The sequence below is a fragment of the Pristiophorus japonicus genome, chromosome 5 (assembly GCF_044704955.1).
Source record: "Pristiophorus japonicus isolate sPriJap1 chromosome 5, sPriJap1.hap1, whole genome shotgun sequence".
In the NCBI taxonomy this organism is placed as follows: domain Eukaryota; kingdom Metazoa; phylum Chordata; class Chondrichthyes; family Pristiophoridae; genus Pristiophorus; species Pristiophorus japonicus.
Window position 1 is genome coordinate 45,953,390 of NC_091981.1, and position 21,938 is coordinate 45,975,327.

The 21,938-nt window shown below is 44.5% G+C and overlaps 1 protein-coding gene across 2 annotated transcripts in view; it reads right to left on the bottom strand.

Moving 5' to 3' along the window:
• Positions 1-21,938, bottom strand: part of LOC139264315 (acidic amino acid decarboxylase GADL1-like) — a 158,441-nt gene that overhangs the window by 47,042 nt on the left and 89,461 nt on the right. The window lies entirely within an intron of this gene.

Below are 21,938 nucleotides of genomic sequence, written 5' to 3' on the forward strand. Positions count from 1 at the left end.
TACAGCAGGACACTGTAATACAGCAGACCCACAGTAATACAGCAGACCCACAGTAATACAGCAGGACACTGTAATACAGCAGATCCACAGTAATACAGCAGGACACTAATACAGCAGACCCACAGTAATACAGCAGGACACAGTAATACAGCAGACCCACAGTAATACAGCAGGACACTGTAATACAGCAGACCCACAGTAATACAGCAGACCCACAGTAATACAGCAGGACACTGTAATACAGCAGATCCACAGTAATACAGCAGACCCACAGTAATACAGCAGGACACTGTAATACAGTAGGACACAGTAATACAGCAGATCCACAGTAATACAGCAGACCACAGTAATACAGCAGGACACTGTAATACAGCAGACCCACAGTAATACAGCAGGACACAGTAATATAGCAGACCCACAGTAATACAGCAGGACACAGTAATATAGCAGACCCACAGTAATACAGCAGGACACAGTAATACAGCAGACCCACAGTAATACAGCAGGACACTAATACAGCAGACCCACAGTAATACAGCAGGACACAGTAATACAGCAGACCCACAGTAATACAGCAGGACACTGTAATACAGCAGACCCACAGTAATACAGCAGACCCACAGTAATACAGCAGGACACTGTAATACAGCAGACCCACAGTAATACAGCAGACCCACAGTAATACAGCAGGACACTGTAATACAGTAGGACACAGTAATACAGCAGATCCACAGTAATACAGCAGACCCACAGTAATACAGCAGGACACTGTAATACAGCAGACCCACAGTAATACAGCAGGACACAGTAATATAGCAGACCCACAGTAATACAGCAGGACACAGTAATATAGCAGACCCACAGTAATACAGCAGGACACAGTAATACAGCAGACCCACAGTAATACAGCAGGACACTGTAATACAGCAGACCCACAGTAATACAGCAGACCCACAGTAATACAGCAGGACACTGTAATACAGCAGACCCACAGTAATACAGCAGACCCACAGTAATACAGCAGGACACTGTAATACAGTAGGACACAGTAATACAGCAGATCCACAGTAATACAGCAGACCCACAGTAATACAGCAGGACACTGTAATACAGCAGACCCACAGTAATACAGCAGACTCACAGTAATACAGCAGGACACAGTAATATAGCAGACCCACAGTAATATAGCAGACCCACAGTAATACAGCAGACCCACAGTAATACAGCAGGACACTGTAATACAGCAGACCCACAGTAATACAGCAGACCCACAGTAATACAGCAGGACACAGTAATACAGCAGACCCACAGTAATACAGCAGACCCACAGTAATACAGCAGGACACTGTAATACAGCAGACCCACAGTAATACAGCAGACCCACAGTAATACAACAGGACACAGTAATACAGCGGACCCACAGTAATACAGCAGACCCACAGTAATACAGCAGACCCACAGTATTGCAGCAGACCCACAGTATTACAGCAGACCCACAGTAATACAGCAGGACACAGTAATCCAGCAGGCACACAGTAATACAGCAGACCCACAGTAATACAGCAGGACACAGTAATACAGCAGGCACACAGTAATACAGCAGACCCACAGTAATACAGCAGACCCACAGTAATACAGCAGACCCATAGTATTACAGCAGACCCACAGTATTACAGCAGACCCACAGTGTTACAGCAGGACACAGTAATACAGCAGGACACAGTAATACAGCAGACCCACAGTAATACAGCAGGTCCCACAGTAATACAGCAGGACACAGTAATACAGCAGACTACAGTAATACAGCAGGCCTACAGTTATACAGCAGAGTACAGTAATACAGCACACGACAGTAATACAGCAGGCCCACAGTAATACACAAGGACCACAGTAATACAGCAGACCCACAGTAATAGACCCATATAGCAGACTACAGTAATACAGCAGACTACAGTAATACAGTAGGACACCGTAATACAGCAGACCCACGGAAATACAGCAGACCACAGTAATAGAGCAGACCCACAGTAAGACAGCAGACCACAGTAATACAGCAGGACCACCGTAATACAGCAGACTACAGTAATACAGCAGACGCACAGTGATACAGCAGACCCACAGTAATACAGCAGATGACAGTAATACAGCAGAGTGCAATAATACAGCAAACTACAGTAATACAGCTGACCCACAATGATTCAACAGGCCCACAGTGATACAGCAGGCCACATTAATACAGCAGACAACAGTATTACAGCAGACCCACAGTAATTCAGCAGACCCACAGTAATACAGCAGGACACTGTAATACAGCAGACCCACAGTAATACAGCAGGACACAGTAATACAGCAGACCCACAGTAATACAGCAGGACACTAATACAGCAGACCCACAGTAATACAGCAGGACACAGTAATACAGCAGACCCACAGTAATACAGCAGACCCACAGTAATACAGCAGACCCACAGTAATACAGCAGGACACTGTAATACAGCAGATCCACAGTAATACAGCAGACCCACAGTAATACAGCAGGACACTGTAATACAGCAGACCCACAGTAATACAGCAGACCCACAGTAATACAGCAGGACACTGTAATACAGCAGATCCACAGTAATACAGCAGACCCACAGTAATCCAGCAGGACACTGTAATACAGTAGGACACAGTAATACAGCAGATCCACAGTAATACAGCAGACCCACAGTAATACAGCAGGACACTGTAATACAGCAGACCCACAGTAATACAGCAGGACACAGTAATATAGCAGACCCACAGTAATACAGCAGGACACAGTAATATAGCAGACCCACAGTAATACAGCAGGACACTGTAATACAGCAGACCCACAGTAATGCAGCAGACCCACAGTAATACAGCAGGACACAGTAATACAGCAGACCCACAGTAATACAGCAGGCCCACAGTAATACAGCAGGACACTGTAATACAGCAGACCCACAGTAATACAGCAGACCCACAGTAATACAACAGGACACAGTAATACAGCGGACCCACAGTAATACAGCAGACCCACAGTAATACAGCAGACCCACAGTATTACAGCAGACCCACAGTAATACAGCAGGACACAGTAATACAGCAGGCACACAGTAATATAGCAGACCCACAGTAATACAGCAGGACACAGTAATACAGCAGGCACACAGTAATACAGCAGACCCACAGTAATACAGCAGACCCACAGTAATACAACAGGACACAGTAATACAGCGGACCCACAGTAATACAGCAGACCCACAGTAATACAGCAAACCCACAGTATTACAGCAGACCCACAGTATTACAGCAGACCCACAGTGTTACAGCAGGACACAGTAATACAACAGGACACAGTAATACAGCAGACCCACAGTAATACAGCAGACCCACAGTAATACAGCAGGACACTGTAATACAGCAGGACGCAGTAATACAGCAGACCCATAGTAATACAGCAGGACACACAGTAATACAGCAGACCCACAGTAATTCAGCAGACCCACAGTAATACAGCAGGACACTGTAATACAGCAGACCCACAGTAATACAGCAGGACACAGTAATACAGCAGACCCACAGTAATACAGCAGGACACTAATACAGCAGACCCACAGTAATACAGCAGGACACAGTAATACAGCAGACCCACAGTAATACAGCAGGACACTGTAATACAGCAGACCCACAGTAATACAGCAGACCCACAGTAATACAGCAGGACACTGTAATACAGCAGACCCACAGTAATACAGCAGACCCACAGTAATACAGCAGGACACTGTAATACAGTAGGACACAGTAATACAGCAGATCCACAGTAATACAGCAGACCCACAGTAATACAGCAGGACACTGTAATACAGCAGACCCACAGTAATATAGCAGACCCACAGTAATACAGCAGACCCACAGTAATACAGCAGACCCACAGTAATACAGCAGACCCACAGTAATACAGCAGGACACAGTAATACAGCAGACCCACAGTAATACAGCAGACCCACAGTAATACGGCAGGACACTGTAATACAGCAGACCCACAGTAATACAGCAGACCCACAGTAATACAACAGGACACAGTAATACGGCGGACCCACAGTAATACAGCAGACCCACAGTATTACAGCAGACCCACAGTATTACAGCAGACCCACAGTAATACAGCAGGACACAGTAATACAGCAGACACACAGTAATACAGCAGACCCACAGTAATACAGCAGGACACAGTAATACAGCAGACCCACAGTAATACAGCAGACCCACAGTATTACAGCAGACCCACAGTATTACAGCAGACCCACAGTGTTACAGCAGGACACAGTAATACAGCAGGACACAGTAATACAGCAGACCCACAGTAATACAGCAGGTCCCACAGTAATACAGCAGGACACAGTAATACAGCAGACTACAGTAATACAGCAGGCACACAGTAATACAACAGACTACAATAATATAGCAGGCCTACAGTTATATAGCAGAGTACAGTAATACAGCACACGACAGTAATACAGCAGGCCCACAGTAATACACAAGGTACCACAGTAATACAGCAGACCCACAGTAATAGACCCATATAGCAGACTACAGTAATACAGCAGACTACAGTAATACAGTAGGACACCGTAATACAGCAGACCCACGGAAATACAGCAGACCACAGTAATAGAGCAGACCCACAGTAAGACAGCTGACCACAGTAATACAGCAGGACCACAGTAATACAGCAGACGCACAGTGATACAGCAGACCCACAGTAATACAGCAGACGACAGTAATACAGCAGAGTGCAATAATACAGCAGACCCACAGTAATACAGCAGACCGCAATAATACAGCAAACTACAGTAATACAGCTGACCCACAATGATTCAACAGGCCCACAGTGATACAGCAGGCCACATTAATACAGCAGACAAGAGTATTACAGCAGACCCACAGTAATACAGCAGACAACAGCAATACAGCAGGCCCACAGTAATACAGCAGGCCCACAATAATACAGCAGACTACAGTAATATAGCAGACCCACAGTAATACAGCTGACCAGAGTAATACGGAAGGACCACAGTAATACAGCAGACTGCATTAATACAGAAGACCCACAGTAATAGAGCAGACCCACATTAATATAGCAGACCCACAGTAATACAGCAAGCCACAGTAATAAAGCAAGCCACAGTAATACAGCAGACCCACAGTAATATAGTATACCCACGGACATACAGCAGACCACAGTAATAGAGCAGACCCACAGTAATACAGCAGGACCCACAGTTATACAGCAGACCCACAGTAATACAGCAGACCCACAGTAATACAGCAGACCCACAGTAATACAGAAGACTACAGCAATACAGCAGACCAGAGTAATACATTAGAAGAGAGTAATACAGCACACCACAGTAATGCATTAGACCAGAGTAATACAGCAGGACTACAGTAATACAGCAGACCCACAGTAATACAGCAGACCCACAGTAACACAGCGGACTACAGAAATACAGTAGACTGCAATAATACAGCCGACCCACAGTAATACAGCAGACTACAGTAATACAGCGGACTACAGATATACAGTAGACTGCAATAATACAGCCGACCCACAGTAATACAGCAGACCCACAGTAATACAGCAGACCAGAGTAATACAGCAGACCCACAGTAATACAGCGGACCCACAGTAATACAGCAGACCCACAGTAATACAGCAGACTACAATAATACAGCAGGCCCACAGTAATACTGCAGACCACAGTAATACAGCAGACAGCAGTAATACAGCAGATCCACAGTAATACAGCAGACCAGAGTAATACAGCAGACCCACAGTAATACAGCGGACCCACAGTAATACAGCGGACCCACAGTTATACAGCAGACCCGCAGTAATACAGCAGACTACAATAATACAGCAGGCCCGCAGTAATACTGCAGACCACAGTAATACAGCAGACGGCAGTAATACAGCAGACCACAGTAATACAGCAGGCCCACAGTAATACAGCAGACCTACATTAATAGACCCATATAGCAGACTAGAGTAATACAGCAGACGACAGTAATACAGCAGACTACAGTAATACAGCAGACCCACGGAAATACAGCAGAGCACAGTAATAGAGCAGACCCACAGTAATACAGCAGATCACAGTAATACAGCAGACTACAGTAATACAGCAGACCCACGGAAATACAGCAGACTACAGTAATACAGCAGAGTGCAATAATACAGCAGACCCACAGTAATACAGCAGACCACAATAATACAGCAGACCCACAGTAATACAGCAGACCACAATAATACAGCAGACTACAGTATTACAGCAGGCCCACAATAATACAGCAGACTACAATAATACAGCAGACCCACAGTAATACAGCAGACCCACAGTAATACAGCAGGACACTGTAATACAGCAGACCCACAGTAATACAGCAGGACACAGTACTACAGCAGACCCACAGTAATACAGCAGGACACTAATACAGCAGACCCACAGTAATACAGCATACGACAGTAATACAGCAGACTGCAATAATACAGCAGACTACAGTAATACATCAGACCCACAGTAATACAGCAGACCAGAGTAATACAGCAGACCCACAGTAGTACAGCAGACCACAGGATTACAGCAGACCCTCAGTAATACAGAAGACTACAGCAATATAGCAGGCCCACAGTAATACAGCAGGCCCACAATAATACTGCAGACTACGGTAATATAGCAGACCCACAGTAATACAGCAGACTATAGTAATACAGCAGACCAGAGTTAAAAAGAAGGACCACAGTAATACAGCAGACTGCAATAATACAGAGGACCCACAGTAATACAGCAGCCCCACAGTAATACAGCAGGCCCACAGTAATACAGCAGACTTCAGTAATACAGCAGGCCCACAGTAATACAGCAGACCGCAATACTACAGCAGACTACAGTAATACAGCTGACCCACAGTAATTCAACAGGCCCACAGTGATACAGCAGGCCCACAGTGATACAGCAGGCCACTGTAATACAGCAGACTACAGTATTACAGCAGACCCACAGTAATACAGCAGACAACAGCAATACAGCAGACCCACAGTAATACAGCAGGCCCACAATAATACAGCAGAATACAGTAATATAGCAGACCCACAGTAAAACAGCAGACTATAGTAATACAGCAGACCAGAATAATACAGAAGGACCACAGTAATACAGCAGACTGCAATAATACAGAAGACCCACAGTAATACAGCAGACTGCAATAATACAGCAGACTACAGTAATACAGCATACGACAGTAATACAGCAGACTGCAATAATACAGCATACTACAGTAATACATCAGACCCACAGTAATACAGCAGACCAGAGTAATACAGCAGACCCACAGTAGTACAGCAGACCACAGGATTACAGCAGACCCTCAGTAATACAGAAGACTACAGCAATATAGCAGGCCCACAGTAATACAGCAGGCCCACAATAATACAGCAGACTACGGTAATATAGCAGACCCACAGTAATACAGCAGACTATAGTAATACAGCAGACCAGAGTTAAAAAGAAGGACCACAGTAATACAGCAGACTGCAATAATACAGAGGACCCACAGTAATACAGCAGCCCCACAGTAATACAGCAGGCCCACAGTAATACAGCAGACTTCAGTAATACAGCAGGCCCACAGTAATACAGCAGACCGCAATACTACAGCAGACTACAGTAATACAGCTGACCCACAGTAATTCAACAGGCCCACAGTGATACAGCAGGCCCACAGTGATACAGCAGGCCACTGTAATACAGCAGACTACAGTATTACAGCAGACCCACAGTAATACAGCAGACAACAGCAATACAGCAGACCCACAGTAATACAGCAGGCCCACAATAATACAGCAGAATACAGTAATATAGCAGACCCACAGTAAAACAGCAGACTATAGTAATACAGCAGACCAGAATAATACAGAAGGACCACAGTAATACAGCAGACTGCAATAATACAGAAGACCCACAGTAATACAGCAGACTGCAATAATACAGCAGACTACAGTAACACAGCATACTACAGTAATACAGCAGACTGCAATAATACAGCATACTACAGTAATACATCAGATCCACAGTAATACAGCAGACCAGAGTAATACAGCAGACCCACAGTAGTACAGCAGACCACAGGATTACAGCAGACCCTCAGTAATACAGAAGACTACAGCAATATAGCAGGCCCACAGTAATACAGCAGGCCCACAATAATACAGCAGACTACGGTAATATAGCAGACCCACAGTAATACAGCAGACTATAGTAATACAGCAGACCAGAGTTAAAAAGAAGGACCACAGTAATACAGCAGACTGCAATAATACAGAGGACCCACAGTAATACAGCAGCCCCACAGTAATACAGCAGGACCACAGTAATACAGCAAGCCACAGTAATACAGCAGGCCCACAGTAATACAGCAGACTTCAGTAATACAGCAGGCCCACAGTAATACAGCAGACTACAGTAATACAGCAGACCCACAGTAATACAGCAGATTACAGTAATACAGCAGGACATAGTAATACAGCAGACTACAATAATACAGCAGGCCCACAGTAATACAGCAGAGTACAGTAATACAGCAGACGACAGTAATACAGCAGACCACAGTAATACAGCAGACCCACAGTAATAAAGAAGGACCACAGTAAAACAGCAGACCCACCGTAATAGACCCATATAGCAGACTACAGTAATACAGCAGACCCACAGTAATACAGCAGGCCCACAGTAATACAGCAGACCCACGGAAATACAGCAGACCATAGTAATAGAGCAGACACACGGTAATACAGCAGGACCCACAGTTATACAGCAGACCCACAGTAATACAGCAGACCCACGGAAATAAAGCAGACCATAGTAATAGAGCAGACGCACAGTAATACAGCAGGACCCGCAGTTATACAGCAGACCCACAGTAATACAGCAGGCCCACAGTAATACAGCAGACCCACGGAAATACAGCAGACCATAGTAATAGAGCAGACCCACAGTAATACAGCAGACCCACAGTAATACAGCAGGCCCACAGTAATACAGCAGACCCACGGAAATACAGCAGACCACAGTAATAGAGCAGACCCACAGTAAAACAGCAGGACCCACAGTTATACAGCAGACCCACAGTAATACAGCAGACCCACATTAATATAGCAGACCCACAGTAATACGCAAGCCACAGTAATACAGCAGGCCCACAGTAATACAGCAGACTTCAGTAGTACAGCAGGCCCACAGTAATACAGCAGACCCACAGTAATACAGCAGACCCACAGTAATACAGCAGACTACAGTAATACAGCAGATCCACGGTAATACAGCAGACCCACAGTAATACATCAGACTACAGTAATACAGCTGACCCACAGTAATACAGCAGGACCACAGTAATACAGCAGACTGCAATAATACAGGAGACCCGCATTAATACAGCAGACCCACAGTAACACAGCAGACCACAGTAATACAACAGACACACAGTAACACAGCAGACTACAGTAATACAGCAGATCCACGGTAATACAGCAGACGCACAGTAATACATCAGACTACAGTAATACAACAAACTACAGTAATACAGCAGAGTGCAATAATACAGCAGACGCACAGTAAAACAGCAGACTACAGTAATACAGCAGACTGCAGTAATATAGCAGACTGCAATAATACAGCCGACCCACAGTAATACAGCAGACCTACAGTAATACAGCAGACCACAGTAATACAGCAGACCCACAGTAATACAGCAGGACTACAGTAATACAGCAGACCACAGTAATACTGCAGACCACAGTAATACAGCAGGACTACAGTAATACAACAGGCCCACAGTAATACAGCAGATCCACAGTAATATAGCAGACTGCAGTAATACAGCAGACCACAGTAATACAGCAGGCCTACAGTAATACAACAGACCCACATTAATATAGCAGACCCACAGTAATACAGCAGATCCACAGAAATACAGCAGACAACAGTAATAGAGCAGACCCACAGTAATACAGCAGATCCACAGTAATATAGCAGACTGCAGTAATACAGCAGACCACAGTAATACAGCAGGCCTACAGTAATACAGGAGACCACAGTAATACAGCAGACTCACAGTAATAAAGGAGACCACAGCAATATAGCAGGCCCACAGTAATATAGCAGACCCACAGTAATACAGCAGTCCCACAGTAATACAACAGACCCACATTAATATAGCAGACCCACAGTAATACAGCAGATCCACAGAAATACAGCAGACAACAGTAATAGAGCAGACCCACAGTAATACAGCAGATCCACAGAAATACAGCAGACAACAGTAATACAGCAGACCCACATTAATATAGCAGACCCACAGTAATATAGCAAGCCACAGTAATACAGCAGGCCCACAGTAATACAGCAGACTTCAGTAATACAGCAGGCCCACAGTAATACATCAGACTACAGTAATACAGCTGACCCACAGTAATACAGCAGGACCACAGTAATACAGCAGACTGCAATAATACAGGAGATCCACAGTAATACAGCAGACCCACAGTAACACAGCAGACCACAGTAATACAGCAGACCCACAGTAACACAGCAGACCACAGTAATACAGCAGATCCACGGTAATACAGCAGACGCACAGTAATACATCAGACTACAGTAATACAACAGACTACAGTAATACAGCAGAGTGCAATAATACAGCAGACGCACAGTAAAACAGCAGACTACAGTAATACAGCAGACTGCAGTAATATAGCAGACTGCAATAATACAGCAGACTACAGTGATACAGCAGACTCACAGTAATAAAGCGGACTACAGAAATACAGTAGACTGCAATAATACAGCCGACCCACAGTAATATAGCAGACCCACAGTAATACAGCAGACCCACAGTAATACAGCAGACCCACAGTAATTCAGCAGACCACAGTAATACAGCAGACCACAGTAATACAGCAGATCCACAGTAATATAGCAGACTGCAGTAATACAGCAGACCACAGTAATACAGCAGGCCTACAGTAATACAGGAGACCACAGTAATACAGCAGACTCACAGTAATAAAGGAGACCACAGTAATACAGCAGGCCCACGGTAATATAGCAGACCCACAGTAATACAGCAGACCCACAGTAATACAACAGACCCACATTAATATAGCAGACCCACAGTAATACAGCAGATCCACAGAAATACAGCAGACAACAGTAATAGAGCAGACCCACAGTAATACAGCAGGACCACAGTAATACAGCAGACTGCAATAATACAGCAGACCCACAGTAATACAGCTGACCCACAGTAATACAGCAGACCCACAGTAACACAGCAGACCACAGTAATACAGCAGACGCACGGTAATACATCAGACTACAGTAATACCGCAGACTACAGTAATACAGCAGAGTGCAATAATACAGCAGACCCACAGTAATACTGCAGACTACAGTAATACTGCAGAGTGCAATACAGCAGACTACAGGAATACAGCAGACGCACAGTAAAACAGCAGACTACAGTAATACAGCAGACTACAGAAATACAGCAGACTGCAATAATACAGCAGGCCTACAGTAATACAGGAGACCACAGTAATACAGCAGGACCACAGTAATACAGCAGATCACAGTAATACAGCAGACCCACAGTAATATAGCAGACCCACAGTAAAACAGCAGGCCCACAGTAATATAGCAGACCCACAGTAATACAGCAGACCACAGTAATACAGGAGGCCCACAGTAATATAGCAGACCCATGGAAATATAGCAGACCACAGTAATAGAGCAGACCCACAGTAATACAGCAGAGCCACATTAATAGAGCAGACCCACAGTAATACAGCAGGCCCACAGTAATATAGCAGACCCACGGAAATACAGCAGACCACAGTAGTAGAGCAGACCCACAGTAATACAGCAGGACCCAGTTATACAGCAGACCCACAGTAATACAGCAGACCCACAGTAATACAGCAGACCCACATTAATATAGCAGACCCACAGTAATACAGCAAGCCACAGTAATACAGCAGGCCCACAGTAATACAGCAAACTTCAGTAATATAGCAGGCCGACAGTAATACAGCAGACGACAGTAATACAGCAGACCCACAGTAATAAAGAAAGACCACAGTAATACACCAGACCCTCAGTTATACAGCAGGACCACAGTAATACAGCAGACTACAGTAATACACCAGACCCACGGAAATACAGCTGACCCACAGTAATACAACTGACCCACAGTAAAACAGCAGACTACAGTAATACAGCACACTACAGTAATACAGCAGATGCATAGTAATACAGCTGACCCACAGTAATACAGCAGACTACAGTAATACAGCAGAGTGCAATAATACAGCAGACCCACAGTAATACAGCAGACCGCAATAATACAGCAGACTACAGTAATACAGCTGACCCACAATAATTCAACAGGCCCACAGTGATACAGCAGGCCCACAGTGATACAGCAGGCCACAGTAATACAGCAGACTACAGTATTACAGCAGATCCACAGTAATACAGCAGACAACAGCAATACAGCAGTCCCACAGTAATACAGCAGGCCCACAATAATACAGCAGACTACAGTAATTAGCAGACCCACAGTAATACAGCAGACTATAGTAATACAGCAGACCAGAGTAATACAGAAGGACCACAGTAATACAGCAGACTGCAATAATACAGAAGACCCACAGTAATACAGAAGGACCACAGTAATACAGCAGACCCACAGTAATAGACCCATATAGCAGACTACAGTAATACAGCAGACGACAGTAATACAGCAGACTACAGTAATACAGCAGACCCACAGTAATACAGCAGACTACAGAAATACAGCAGACTGCAATAATACAGAAGACCCACAGTAATACAGAAGGACCACAGTAATACAGCAGGCCCACAGTAATACAGCAGGCGCACAATAATACAGCAGACTACAGTAATTAGCAGACCCACAGTAATACAGCAGACTATAGTAATACAGCAGACCAGAGTAATACAGAAGGACCACAGTAATACAGTAGACTGCAATAATACAGAAGACCCACAGTAATACAGCAGACCCACAGTAATACAGCAGGACTACAGTAATACAGCAGGCCCACAGTCATACAGCAGATCCACAGTAATATAGCAGACTACAGTAATACAGCAGACCACAGTAATACAGCAGGCCTACAGTAATACAGGAGACCACAGTAATACAGCAGACCCACAGTAATAAAGGAGACCACAGTAATACAGCAGGACCACAGTAATACAGCAGACCACAGTAATACAGCAGGCCCACAGTTATATAGCAGACCCACGGAAATACAGCAGACCACAGTAATAGAGCAGACCCACAGTAATAGAGCAGACCACAGTAATACAGCAGACCACAGTAATACAGCAGGGCCACAGTAATACAGCAGGACCACAGTAATACAGCAGACTGCAGTAATACAGCACACCCATGGAAATACAGCTGACCCACAGTAATACAACAGACCCACAGTAAAACAGCAGACTACAGTAATACAGCACACTACAGTAATACAGCAGGCGCACAGTAATACAGCAGACCCACAGTAATACAGCAGACTACAGTAATACAGCAGAGTGCAATAATACAGCAGATCCACAGTATTACAGCAGACTACAGTAATACAGCTGACCCACAGTAATTCAACAGGCCCACAGTGATACAGCAGGCCCACAGTGATACAGCAGGCCCACAGTAATACAGCAGACTACAGTATTACAGCAGACCCACAGTAATACAGCAGACAACAGCAATACAGCAGGCCCACAGTAATACAGCAGGCCCACAATAGTACAGCAGACTACAGTAATTAGCAGACCCACAGTAATACAGCAGACTATAGTAATACAGCAGACCAGAGTAATACAGAAGGACCACAGTAATACAGCAGACTGCAATAATACAGAAGACCCACAGTAATACAGCAGACCCACAGTAATACAGCAGACCCACGGACATACAGCAGACCACAGAAATAGAGCAGACCCACAGTTATACAGCAGACCCACAGTAATACAGCAGACCCACATTAATATAGCAGACCCACAGTAATACAGCAATCCACAGTAATTCAGCAGGCCCACAGTAATACAGCAGACTTCAGTAATACAGCAGGCCCACAATAATACAGCAGACTACAGTAATACAGCAGACCCACAGTATTACAGCAGATTACAGTAATACAGCAGGACACAGTAATACAGCAGGACTCAGTAATACAGCAGACTACAGTAAAACAGCAGGCACACAGTAATACAGCAGACTACAATAATACATCAGGCCCACAGTAATACAGCAGACGACAGTAATACAGCAGACGACAGTAATACAGCAGACTACAGTAATACAGCAGAGTGCAATAATACAGCAGACCCACAGTAATACAGCAGACCGCAATAATACAGCAGACTACAGTAATACAGCTGACCCACAGTACGTCAACAGGCCCACAGTGATACAGCAGGCCCACAGTAATACAGCAGACTACAGTATTACAGCAGACCAACAGCAATACAGCAGACTACAGCAATACAGCAGACCCACAGTAATACAGCAGACTACAGTAATTAGCAGACCCACAGTAATACAGCAGACCAGAGTAATACAGAAGGACCACAGTAATACAGCAGACTGCAATAATACAGAAGACCCACAGTAATACAGCAGACCACAGTAATACAGCAGGCCCACAGTAATACAGCAAACCCACAGTTATACAGCAGACCCACAGTAATACAGCAGACCCACATTAATACAGCAGACCCACAGTAATACAGCAGACCCACAGTAATAGACCCATATAGCAGACTACAGTAATACAGCAGACCACAGTAATACAGCAGACGACAGTAATACAGCAGGACACCGTAATACAGCGGACCCACGGAAATACAGCAGACCACAGTAATAGAGCAGACCAACAGTAATAGAGCAGACCACAGTAATACAGCAGACCACAGTAATACAGCAGGGCCACAGTAATACAGCAGATCACAGTAATACACCAGACCCACAGTAATACAGCAGACGACAGTAATACAGCAGACGACAGTAATACAGCAGACCGCAATAATACAGCAGACTACAGTAATACAGCTGACCCACAGTAAGTCAACAGGCCCACAGTGATACAGCAGGCCCACAGTAATAGAGCAGAGTGCAATAATACAGCAGACCCACAGTAATACAGCAGACCGCAATAATACAGCAGACTACAGTAATACAGCTGACCCACAGTAAGTCAACAGGCCCACAGTGATACAGCAGGCCCACAGTAATACAGCAGAGTGCAATAATACAGCAGACCCACAGTAATACAGCAGACTACAGCAATACAGCAGGTTCACAGTAATACAGCAGGCCCACAATAATACAGCAGACTACAGTAATTAGCAGACCAACAGTAATACAGCAGACCAGAGTAATACAGAAGGACCACAGTAATACAGCAGACTGCAATAATACAGAAGACCCACATTAATACAACAGACCACAGTAATACAGCAGGCCCACAGTAATATAGCAGACCCACAGTAATACAGCAGACCCACAGTAATACAGCAGGCCCACAGTAATATAGCAGACCCACAGTAATACAGCAGACCACAGTAATACAGCAGGCCCACAGTAATATAGCAGACCCACGGAAATACAGCAGACCACAGTAATAGAGCAGACCCACAGTAATACAGCAGACCCACAGTTATACAGCAGACCCACAGTAATACAGCAGACCCACATTAATATAGCAGACCCACAGTAATACAGCAGACCCACAGTAATAGACCCATATAGCAGACTACAGTAATACAGCAGACGACAGTAATACAGCAGACGACAGTAATACAGCAGGACACCGTAATACAGCGGACCCACGGAAATACAGCAGACCACAGTAATAGAGCAGACCAACAGTAATAGAGCAGACCACATTAATACAGCAGACCACAGTAATACGGCAGGGCCACAGTCATACAGCAGATCACAGTAATACACCAGACCCACAGTAATACAGCAGGACCACAGTAATACAGCAGACTACAGTAATACAGCACAACCACGGAAATACAGCTGACCCACAGTAATACAACAGACCCACAGTAAAACAGCAGACTACAGTAATACGGCACACTACAGTAATACAGCAGACGCACAGTAATACAGCAGACCCACAGTAATACAGCAGACTACAGTAATACAGCAGACGACAGTAATACAGCAGACGACAGTAATACAGCAGAGTGCGATAATACAGCAGACCCACAGTAATACAGCAGACCGCAATAATACAGCAGACTACAGTAATACAGCTGACCCACAGTAATTCAACAGGCCCACAGTGTTACAGCAGGCCCACAGTGATACAGCAGGCCACATTAATAAAGCAGACTATAGTATTACAGCAGACCCTCAGTAATACAGCAGACAACAGCAATACAGCAGGCCCACAGTAATACAGCAGGTCACAATAATACAGCAGGCCCACAGTAATACAGCAGGCCCACAATAATACAGCAGACTACAGTAATTAGCAGACCCACAGTAATACAGCAGACTATAGTAATACAGCAGACCAGAGTAATACAGAAGGACCACAGTAATACAGCAGACTGCAATAATACTGAAGACCCAACAGTAATTACAGCAGACCCACATTAATATAGCAGACCCACAGTAATACAGCAGACCACAGTAATAGAGCAGACCCACAGTTATACAGCAGGCCCACAGTAATACAGAAGGATCACAGTAATACAGCAGACCCACAGTAATAGACCCATGTAGCAGACTACAGTAATGTAGCAGACTACAGTAATACAGCAGACGACAGTAATACAGCAGACTACAGTAATACAGCAGGACACCGTAGTACAGCGGACCCACGGAAATACAGCAGACCACAGTAATAGAGCAGACCCACAGTAATACAGCAGACCACAGTAATATAGCAGGGCCACAGTAATACAGCAGACCACAGTCATACACCAGACCCACAGTAATACAGCAGGACCACAGTAATACAGCAGACCCACGGAAATACAGCTGACCCACAGTAATACAACAGACCCACAGTAAAACAGCAGACTACAGTAATACAGCACACTACAGTAATACAGCAGATGCACAGTAATACAGCAGACCCACAGTAATACAGCAGACTACAGTAATACAGCAGACTACAGTAATATAGCAGAGTGCAATAATACAGCAGACCCACAGTATTACAGCAGACCGCAATAATACAGCAGACTACAGTAATACAGCTGACCCACAGTAATTCAACAGGCCCACAGTGATATAGCACCCACAGTGATACAGTAGGCCCACAGTAATACAGCAGACTACAGTATTACAGCAGACCCACAGTAATACAGCAGACAACAGCAATACAGCAGGCCCACAGTAATACAGCAGGCCCACAATAATACAGCAGACTACAGTAATTAGCAGACCCACAGTAATACAGTAGACTATAGTAATACAGCAGACCAGAGTAATACAGAAGGACCACAGTAATACAGCAGACTGCAATAATACAGAAGACCCACAGTAATACAGCAGACCCACAGTAATACAGCAGACCCACGGACATACAGCAGACCACAGAAATAGAGCAGACCCACAGTTATACAGCAGACCCACAGTAATACAGTAGACCCACATTAATATAGCAGACCCACAGTAATACAGCAGGACACAGTAATACAGCAGGACACAGTAATACAGCAGACTACAGTAAAACAGCAGGCACACAGTAATACAGCAGACTACAATAATACAGCAGGCCCACAGTAATACAGCAGACGACAGTAATACAGCAGACCACAGTAATACAGCAGACCCACAGTAATACAGCAGACCCACGGACATACAGCAGACCACAGAAATAGAGCAGACCCACAGTTATACAGCAGACCCACAGTAATACAGTAGACCCACATTAATATAGCAGACCCACAGTAATACAGCAGGACACAGTAATACAGCAGGACACAGTAATACAGCAGACCACAGTAATACAGCAGGCACACAGTAATACAGAAGGACCACAGTAATACAGCAGACCCACAGTAATGCAGAAGGACCACAGTAAATCAGCAAAACCACTGTAATAGACCCATATAGCAGACTACAGTAATACAGCAGATGAGAGTAATACAGCAGACTACAGTAATACAGCAGGACACCGTAATACAGCAGACCCACAGTAATAGAGCAGACCCACAGTAATACAGCAGACCGCAATAATACAGCAGACTACAGTAATAAAGCTGACCCACAGTAATTCAACAGGCCCACAGTGATACAGCAGGCCACAGTAATACAGCAGACTACAGTATTACAGCAGACCCACAGTAATACAGCAGACAACAGCAATACAGCAGGCCCACAGTAATACAGCAGAGTACAGTAATACAGCAGACGACAGTAATACAGCAGATGACAGTATTACAGCAGACCACAGTAATACAGCAGGCCCACAGAAATACAGAAGGACCACAGTAATACAGCAGAGCCACAGTAATACAGCAGACTGCAATAATACAGCAGACCCACAGTAATACAGCAGACCCACAGTAATAGAGCAGGCCGACAGTAATACAGCAGGACCCACAGTAATACAGCAGACCCACAGTAAGACAGCAGATTACAGTAATACAGCAGGACACAGTAATACAGCAGACTACAGTAATACAGCAGGCACACAGTAATACAGCAGACTACAATAATACAGGAGGCCCACAGTAATACAGCAGAGTACAGTAATACAGCAGACGACAGTAATACAGCAGATGACAGTTTGACAGCAGACCACAGTAATACAGCAGGCCCACAGTAATAAAGAAAGACCACAGTAATACACCAGACCCACTGTAATACAGCAGGACCACAGTAATACAGCAGATTATAGTAATACAGCAGACCCACGGAAATACAGCTGACCCACAGTAATACAACAGACCCACAGTAAAACAGCAGACTACAGTAATACAGCAGACTACAGTAATACAGCAGACTACAGTATTACAGCAGACCCACAGTAATACAGCTGACAACAGCAATACAGCAGGCCCACAGTAATACAGCAGGCCCACAATAATACAGCACACTACAGTAATTAGCAGACCCACAGTAATACAGCAGACTATAGTAATACAGCAGACCAGAGTAATACAGAAGGACCACAGTAATACAGCAGACCCACAGTAATACAGCAGGCCCACAGTAATACAGCAGACCACAGTAATAAAGCAGCCCCACAGTAATACAGCAGGACCACAGTAATACAGCAGACCCACGGAAATACAGCAGACCACAGTAATAGAGCAGACCAACAGTAATACAGCAGGACCCACAGTAATACAGCAGACCCACATTAATATAGCAGACCCACAGTAATACAGCAAGCCACAGTAATATAGAAGACTACAGTAATACAGCAGACCCACAGTAATACAGCAGATTACAGTAATACAGCAGGACACAGTAATACAGCAGACTACAGTAATACAGCAGGCACACAGTAATACAGCAGACTACAATAATACAGCAGGCCCACAGTAATACAGCAGAGTACAGTAAAACAGCAGACGACAGTAATACAGCAGATGACAGTTTTACAGCAGACCACAGTAATACAGCAGGCCACAGTAATAAAGAAAGACCAGAGTAATACAGCAGACCACAGTAATAAAGCAGCCCCACAGTAATACAGCAGGACCACAGTAATACAGCAGACCCACGGAAATACAGCAGACCACAGTAATAGAGCAGACCAACAGTAATACAGCAGGACCCACAGTAATACAGCAGACCCACATTAATATAGCAGACCCACAGTAATACAGCAAGCCACAGTAATACAGAAGACTACAGTAATACAGCAGACCCACAGTAATACAGCAGATTACAGTAATACAGCAGGACACAGTAATACAGCAGACTACAATAATACAGCAGGCACACAGTAATACAGCAGACTACAATAATACAGCAGGCGCACAGTAATACAGCAGAGTACAGTAATACAGCAGACAACAGTAATAAAGCAGATGACAGTTTTACAGACCACAGTAATACAGCAGGCCCACAGTAATAAAGAAAGACCACAGTAATACAGCAGACCCACAGTAATACAGCAGACTGCAATAATACAGCAGACCCACAGTAATACAGCTGACCCACAGTAATACAGCAGGACCACAGTAATACAGCAGGACCACAGTAATACAGCAGACCACAGTAATACAGCAGACTACAGTAATATAGCAGACTGCAATAATACAGCAGACTATAGTAATACAGCAGACCCACAGTAATACAGCGGACTACAGTAATACAGCAGACCCACAGTAATACAGAAGACTGCAATAATACCGGAGACCCACAGTAATACAGCTGACCCACAGTAACACAGCAGACCACAGTAATACAGCAGACTACAGTAATACAGTAGATCCACAGTAATACAGCAGAACACAGTAATACAGCAGACTACAGTAATATAGCAGACTGCAATAATACAGCAGACCACAGTAATACAGCAGGCCCACAGAAATACAGAAGGACCACAGTAATACAGCAGAGCCACAGTAATACAGCAGACTGCAATAATACAGCAGACCCACAGTAATACAGCAGACCCACAGTAATACAGCAGACCCACAGTAATAGAGCAGGCCGACAGTAATACAGCAGGACCCACAGTAATACAGCAGACCCACAGTAAGACAGCAGATTACAGTAATACAGCAGGACACAGTAATACAGCAGACTACAGTAATACAGCAGGCACACAGTAATACAGCAGACTACAATAATACAGGAGGCCCACAGTAATACAGCAGAGTACAGTAATACAGCAGACGACAGTAATACAGCAGATGACAGTTTGACAGCAGACCACAGTAATACAGCAGGCCCACAGTAATAAAGAAAGACCACAGTAATACACCAGACCCACAGTAATACAGCAGGACCACAGTAATACAGCAGATTATAGTAATACAGCAGACCCACGGAAATACAGCTGACCCACAGTAATACAACAGACCCACAGTAAAACAGCAGACTACAGTAATACAGCAGACTACAGTAATACAGCAGACTACAGTATTACAGCAGACCCACAGTAATACAGCTGACAACAGCAATACAGCAGGCCCACAGTAATACAGCAGGCCCACAATAATACAGCACACTACAGTAATTAGCAGACCCACAGTAATACAGCAGACTATAGTAATACAGCAGACCAGAGTAATACAGAAGGACCACAGTAATACAGCAGACCCACAGTAATACAGCAGGCCCACAGTAATACAGCAGACCACAGTAATAAAGCAGCCCCACAGTAATACAGCAGGACCACAGTAATACAGCAGACCCACGGAAATACAGCAGACCACAGTAATAGAGCAGACCAACAGTAATACAGCAGGACCCACAGTAATACAGCAGACCCACATTAATATAGCAGACCCACAGTAATACAGCAAGCCACAGTAATATAGAAGACTACAGTAATACAGCAGACCCACAGTAATACAGCAGATTACAGTAATACAGCAGGACACAGTAATACAGCAGACTACAGTAATACAGCAGGCACACAGTAATACAGCAGACTACAATAATACAGCAGGCCCACAGTAATACAGCAGAGTACAGTAAAACAGCAGACGACAGTAATACAGCAGATGACAGTTTTACAGCAGACCACAGTAATACAGCAGGCCACAGTAATAAAGAAAGACCAGAGTAATACAGCAGACCACAGTAATAAAGCAGCCCCACAGTAATACAGCAGGACCACAGTAATACAG